Genomic DNA, 8,137 nt, shown 5'->3' on the forward strand with positions numbered 1-8,137 from the left:
CCAAGCGAAGCATTCCTGTTCCCTTTCCTGTAGCGGCACTTTAAATCAATATGTCACAGATAATTATGTCAAGATTATGAGGCGTGCAAGGGAATGAAGATGTTTGTCCTGCCAGTATGCGGCAAAATAGGGGAAATCTCGAAAGCAACTGGGAAGATGAGAAAACATACCTTTTATCACGGGCCTCGGGCCTCATGCCTACACACCCCAATAGGTTAAGGAATCCTTTATTACGAAATAGCTTGGACTGGAGAGAAACTGTGAGTGATTTAGATTTCAAAATGCCAAGTGTTCTAGCTGCTTAGGTATTGACATTGAGATGTAAATAGAGTGGTGCTCAAAATAGGGGGGCGGGGGAAAGGAGAATAAGAGAAAGGGGACTCTTCAAAAAACAGGAAACTGGGCTTGTGGGGAGGACGCCTTTCCTTCTGGTTCCACATCCACTGAACTGCTACTGTTTACCAGTCAATGAAAGGTGTGCTGAGGGGGGCACTAAAGCATCGAAAATCAAGCTCTTGCCTTTGAGAAAAAGAGATCGAAACAGAATGTATTAAACAGTGTACAATGAGATGTCACAATGCAGAGATGCATAGGTGAAACCTGAACCGATAAGGTGGAAATACGTTTTTAAAAAGAAGTGTGTTCTAGAGAAGAGTGAGATTTCCAGGAAGCAATAGCCTACATAGAAAATGCAAAGGGCAAGTGGTCCCGGGAGCCTTGAGTATAGCGGTCTTGGAGAAATCCAGTAGAAAGAGAAGTGGAAGACATGCCTAGAAAAGGTAGGTAGAAAAATTGTAGACACCTTTTTTTTAATATATATTTTTAATTTTTTCTTTGGCTATTTTATATGTGTTATACAATGTATTTGGGTAAATCCACTTCCCCAGTTGCTGACCTCACACCCATCCTGGAACCATCTCCCTCCTAAATTCATGTATTCTATTTAAAACCATCAGTTCGTGCTGGCAGCATGTGCATGGGTAAAGGGCCATCCGCCGAGAATGGGCAACCAACTGGGGCAGCATCTCTGAAGAAAACTGGAGCTCCTTCCCCAGCAGGTAGACTTTGAAATACTTTGGAGTGTCAGACCAGAGTATGGAATTAATCCTATAGGAAAACATTTATTCAGTGCCCATTTATTATGTGCTTACTGTATGCCAAATAGTGTAGAATTATATTTAGAATCTATATCCCCTTTTGGTGCTGGAAATTTAACCCAGAGCCTTATGCATTCTTAGTATGCAGTCCATGACTAAGCCACACCCATAACTCCAAAATAGAATAATTTCAAAACACTGGAGTGATTAAACTGGAGGTAGCAGTGAAAGTAAAGTGTAGAACTAAAGGAAATGAGAGCTGGCAAGAGAGTGTTAGTTATCCGAAGAAGATGAATAGGCATGGAAACGAGGAGAAAGGAGTGTCACAGATGAGCTAACAGACTCACCCACACACTGTCACTCTTAGCTGCCTGTTGAGGTACCCTAATCTTTGAGGAGCCCAGACCCATATCAAACTGGTAGTCATGGCTTCGGCAGAGAGCAGAATTTCAGGGAGCAGAATTGGAGATTTAATTAAAGATATTGTGGTGATTTCAATAGGAATGACCTCCACAGGCACAAGGTTTGAACGTTTGGTCATTAGGGAATGACCAAAGAGGTATGGACTTGTGGGAGGAAGTGTGACACTGGGGTTAGGTTTGGGGGCTTTAAATGCTTAAGCCCCCCCCCCTCCCTCTCTCTCTCTCTCTCTCTCTCTCTCTCTCTCTCTCTCTCTCTCTCTCTCTCTCTCTCTCTCTCTCTCTCTCTCTCTCTTTCTCCTGCCTGCACATCAAGACGTACAACTCTCAACTCCAGCACTATGTCTGCCTGTGTACTACCATGCTTCCCATGTTGTTATGGTGTCTCTTATAAGAGTTGTTGTGGTTATGGTGTCTCTTCACAGCAATAGAACATTGTCTAAAGCAGATATTAAGGAAAAAAGAGACCCAGAGTACACTGAGACCATGACATGGGATTCTCTAAAGGAAAGTCCCAGAAAGTGAGATATCCCCTAGTATACATATGAGCTCCTTAAAAGAGTCACAATTATTTGTTTTAGTATTAGCCATAAATATAATTTTGGTGGCTCTCAGATAACATCACAAAAGCTTGCTGAGAAATCTCTTTTTTTCCCCTCAGTTTTCCTTAAGTGAGATAAGTGAAGTGACTTCTCAGATGCCGTGGATGGATCTCTAATCTGATAAAGTACTAAGAATCATTGTGCTTTGCACAAGAGTTCAGTATGTGTTGTTTGCCTGTAAATGGAATTCCTGATGAGATTCCTGGGGAAACTGCAAGTTTATAGCTGTCGAATGAGAAGATCCTTGAGCAGGTGTTAACTGTGCTGGGATTCTAGGTTTTGTGTTGGTGATGGAATTCAAGTAGACTCCAGGGTGACTCTGCTGGTGAGAGAGAGGGAGAGAGAGAGAGAGGGAGAGAGAGAGAGAGAGAGAGAGAGAGAGAGAGAGAGAGAGAGAGAGAGAGAGAGAGAGAGAGAGAAAGGCTCTGAATGTAAGTGGGAAAGGAAGGGGGAAGGAGCTGGGAAGAATTGGGGGGAGTGGAAACTGATCATAATATGATGTATGAAAAAATGCTTTTGATAAAAATATTTAAAAGAAAAGTCAGATCGGTTCCTGGAGAAACATTGTGGTGGTTTGAATAAAAATGACCCTATAGACTCATAGGAAGTAGCACTAATATTAAGTGTGGCCTTGTTATGGTAGGTATAGCTTTGTTGGAGGGAATGTGTCACTGAGGGTGGGCTTTGAGGTCTCGGATGCTCAAGCCAGGCCTGTTGTGGCATTCTCTTGTTTTTGCCTGCAGATCCAGATGTACAACTCTCAACTCCTTCTCCAGCGTCATGTCTGACTTTATGCCACCATGTTTCCCACCATGATGATAATGGACTCAACCTCTGAAACTGTAAGCTAGCTCCAATTAAATGTTTTCCTTTATAAGAGTTTCTGTGGTCATGTTGTCTCTTCACAGCAATAGAAACCCTAACCAAGACAAACATAAAGTACTACTTAATATGAAATGGTATTGTTTGGGGGTAGAAGTGGTTGTTGTATATGGAGATACATAGAAGCAGTTCAGAAATAGACTTCTACCCCAAAACAATACCATTTCCCTGATTGTTCTTCGAGCTGATGAGGGAGGGGGACTTGGGAAATGGGAGGCGGTGGCGGGGAGGAGGCAGAAATCTTTAATAAATAAATAAATAAATTTAAAAAAAAGAAATAGACTTTGAAGGTCTTTTCTTGGTTTTGCTCATTTGTTTGTTAATTTTGCTATGCTAAGAATGGAACTTGATATTTCTGCACAATAAACAAGTGTTCTACCAATGAGCTATATAGCAGGCCTAATCTTTAAGGTTTTAAAATAAATGTATCCATCATTAAAAACAATATTGACTGTTACTGCACTCATTGATGGTGTGAACCTGAGAGAGCAGGGCCTAAAAATGAGGCTCACTAAACTCTCATGAAATAACTAACTTTATTCAACATGTCAGATAATTTATATTCTGAGGGTATTCTGAGGGTTAAACAAGGTCTTGAGCAAAGTTCACATAAGTTAAGGCTGTATACACTCACAAGGACAGCCCGTGCTTGAGAACATTTTTGAATAACAAAAGTAAAATAATGGGTAACCCGAAGCAAAACCCACTCCTATTCTCCACACCTGGAAAGGGCACAAATCACATGCCAAGAGGAACCCATGTTCTGGAGAATCAGAGGTTACAAGCCCCTTGTCTTCAGCAATAGGGCCTTATCATCGGGTGTAGAAGGTAACCGATAGCATTGGCAATCACCTATACTTTTAGGGAGGTGGTTCTATGAGGGTACTTTGGCCAGTGACTCAACATGTAACCCATCCTAGCACTGGGGGTTTTACTTGGTAGCGTAAGCCATTTAAATTCCTTTCATATATGTATATATTTCAGGAAGTTTCTGCGGTTGTATTTCCATATGGCTTCTGAAAAGGCTTTCAGTGGTAGGTGTCCCTTCATATAGTCCCTCCTTTATCTGCCCTTCCACCCAACCCCATTTAATCCTCCTATTCTGATTTCCATTTTTTGCAAGGTTCCCCTCCTCCCCACCACACCCCCTGCCTGGCCTCTTACAAGCAACCTAAACTCTGTAGTTATTCTAACGAAAGCACACATATTTAAAGATTAAAAGATAACATCTACATATAAAATCATGTAATGTTTTCTCTCTGAGTATGGGTTACTTCACTCAATATATTATCTAGCTACATCCATGTAGCTGCAAATTTTACAATTTTATTTCTCTTAACAGCTGAATAATATTCAATTTAATAAATGTATCATATTTTCATTATCCATTTATCAGTTGATAAACATCTAGGTTCTCACCAGTTGCTGACAATTATGCATAGAGACGCAATAAACATGGGTGAGTAAATATTTCTGTTAAAAGATGTACAATCCTTTGTCCAAGAGGGGTATAGCTGGACCTTGAGGTAGCTTAATTTTCACATTTCCGAGGAGTATGCACACTGATTTCCATGGTGGATATACCAGTTTGAACTCCCAGCAGAGTGAATAACTGTTTCTCATTCCCCACATCCTTGTCAGTCTGTGATATAATTTATATTATTAATCTTGGTCGTTCCCACTAGGGTAAGGTGAAACATCGAGGAAATTTGATTTATACTTCCCTCTAGGCTAAGTGGTGAGCATTTAAAAGTATTTCTTAACCATCTGTGTTTCATTTTTTGAGAACTCTCTGCTAAGTTCCATATTCTATCTTTTAATTTAGTTATGTGTCTTCTTGATTTTCCGTTATTTTAGTTCTTTGAATATACTAAATACTAATGTTCTGTCTAGTGTATAATTGGTAAAGAGTTTTACTAATCTGTAGGCTGCCACTTTGTTCAAATTATGGTGTACTTTACTGTATAAAAAGCTTTTTAGCTTCATGAAGTCCCATTTATTAATTTCTGGTCTTAATGACTGCTACAGTGTTCTTTGCAGAAAATCCTTTTTGTCCCAGTGAGTTCTTTTATCAGATTTAGAATATCTGGTCTGATGTTGAAGTCTTTGATCAATTTATACCTTAGTTCTCTGCAGGGTTATAAACACAAATCCATTTTTGTTCTTCTACATAAGTCCATCCATTTTGATGAGCACCGTTTGTTGAAGATGCAGCCTTTTCTCCAGCATGTATCTTTTGGCTTCTTGATAAAATATCAGATGTCCATAGGTGTATAGCATTATTTCCAGGTCTTCAGTTCTGTTGATCATCATGTCTGTTTTTGTGCCCGTGCCGTGTTGATTTTATTGCTATAACTCTGTAGTTGAAATCTGGGATGGTGATACATCCAGCAGTTCTTTTTATTATTCAGGATTATTTTAGCTATGCTGGGTTTTTTTTATGTTTCCACATGAAATTCAAGGGTTTCTTCAATTTCTATGACAAATTATGTAGGAATTTTGATGGGTATTTCAGTGAGTCTGTAGGTTGCTTTTGATAGGATGTCCATTTTCACAATATTAATCTTGAAAGACTTATAAGGTTTTGCTTTTGTGATTTTTTAATATTGCAAATTATATCTATGGACATTCATAATGATAAGTCATCCTTAGCTTTATGTTATAAACCATATTTGATTATTGTACATTATCCACATTATATATTATTACATATGTTATTACTAAAACTGTCCTCATTTTTTACATTTTTTTCAGAATTTGATGTGAGTACTGAATTTACATCATTTCTGCCCTACAGTCCCCATCCTCCAATACTCCCAGTGATTACCCCCTCCATCTCAAATTCATAATCTCTTCTTCTTTAATCAATATTGTTACATATGTATATTACATACGGTTTCATGTATTTCATATGTACATTGTCACATGCGTATATGTATGAATATCTAAATATAACCTGCTTTGTTCATTTAGTGGTGCTCATATGTATATGTTGCTCGTAAGTACTTATTGGTATGTACTACTTGACTGGAGTGCCCGTAGCTCTTCATATAGGGATGAGGCCTTGTGAGATTTCCTGCACTCACAGTGGAACTTTAACGGGTATTATCATTCTGCTAGTCTTGTTTAGGTAACAATATTGTTGAGATTTCTTGAGCATGGTTCCCTATCTAATATAGTAGACACCATCCTACAGCAAATATCCTGGTTCTCTGGCTCTTACAATCTTTCCACGTCCACTTCCATTGTGCCCCCACCCCTGCAAGCCTTGTGTAGGAGATGTGTTTTAGATGCATCAGTTGGGAATAGGTTCTTAGCAAGGTCAGTTTTTCTCTCCATTTCAGCCAGTTATAGACTTATGAAATGGCTTTTAAATTCAAAATGACACTTCTTTAATGAGGGGTGAAAATAACTCTTTTTTGCCAATACATTTTATTTTGAGGAATTTTTATTATTGTTTTTATTGTGCTATACATTTTTTCTGCGTCCCTCCCTTCCTCCCCTCTCCTCTTCTACCCTCTCCCGTGATCCACACACTCCCAATTTATTCAAGAGACTTTGTCTTTTTTTTTCGCCTTCCTATTTAGATCTATGTATGTCTCTCTTAGCATCCTCTCTGTTGTCTAGGTTCTCTGCAACTGTGATTTGTAGGCTGGTTTTCTTTGCTTTACGTCTAAAAGCCACTTATGAGTCAGTACATATGATATTTGTCTTTGTGGGTATAGGTTACCTCACTCAATATGATGTTTTCTAGCTTTATCCATTTGCCTGCAAATTTCAGAATGTCATTTTTTTACCATTGTATAGTGCTCCATTGTAGTATCCATTGTGTAAATGTATATCTTGCTACGCTGATCATTACTGTTGTCCACAGGCTTTACATCTGGGTAGGATTATTAATCACTTTTCTCCATTGGCAGAGTTCACAGCATCTTCCCATACTATTAGAGCTAATGCTCCAGGAGGAAGCTCTCAGGTCAGCTCCACCCTGGATTCTTTCAAGGACTGTGTCAGAGGTGTGTGCTAACTTCAGCCATAGGATCTTCCCTTCAAGTTGGTTGAGGCCACCAAGGGCAACAGAAATCGCCTATGTTGTTTTTGGAATCTCTCAGACTCCCCTGACCAACAAACTGAAGGGAGGTTTCTCACATCTGGCACTGGGGTTTTGTTAAACAATCTATGGCTCTAGGGAGAGAAAGCATTATCATCCCATATGATGAAATTTCATTTAATTTATTTATATATGAAATACACATACACTTCTGTATGTGTATTTTTGATTTAAAAATCTTTAATTCTTTTGTTACATTTATTTTAAAATTTTTATAAACTGTATTTTGAGCATATTGTTTACCCTCCCTTAACTCCTTCTACATCCTCTTCTGCTTGCTGCCCACTCAACATCATGTTTGTGTTCTTTCTCTATTTCTCTATTAAAAGTCCTTCCCAAAACAGAAATAAAAATAAACAAACAAAAGCAATAAGGCAGAAAAAGCCAAAACAAAAAGCAGAAAGCGCGCGTGTGCACGCGCGCGCGCGCACACAAACACACACACACACACACACACACACACATACATACACACACACACACACACACAAAACAAACAAACAAAAAACCCTTGGATTCCATTTTCTTTGCTCAGCTTCTCTTGAGCATGAGTCCTGGCCCTGTAGTGTGCTTGACATAGCCTGTGTCACTCCAATGGAGCAAACAGATTTTTCCCTTGGTCAATATGTATCTATTGAAAATGGTTTCCTGGATGCATGTGTCTATTTACCCTTCTCAGTGTTGCAATTTTGTCTGCTTTGGATATGTGCAGGTCTTGTGCATACTGTCACAGACTCTGAATTCATATGTGTATCAGTCCTGTTGTGTCTGGAAGATGCGGTCTTCTTGGAGTCATCCACCACTTCTGGCTCTTACAGTCTCTCTGCCTCCTCTTCTGCATAGATCCCTGTGGGGAATGTCTGCAAATGCCATGGCTAGCAGTGTAATGATCTGCATGAAGCAGGAATGAATTCTACTTTAAAATGACCCAGTAGCTTGTGTTGGTTCAAATTTCCAGAGTCTTGACAATTTGAGGCATATTTTCAGTATACTTACATATTTAGAGGCATGAGTGTACAATTTGGA

The sequence above is a fragment of the Microtus oregoni genome, unplaced genomic scaffold (assembly GCF_018167655.1).
Source record: "Microtus oregoni isolate MIOR12 unplaced genomic scaffold, Mior012 000155F_ref0000269, whole genome shotgun sequence".
Classification (NCBI taxonomy): domain Eukaryota; kingdom Metazoa; phylum Chordata; class Mammalia; order Rodentia; family Cricetidae; genus Microtus; species Microtus oregoni.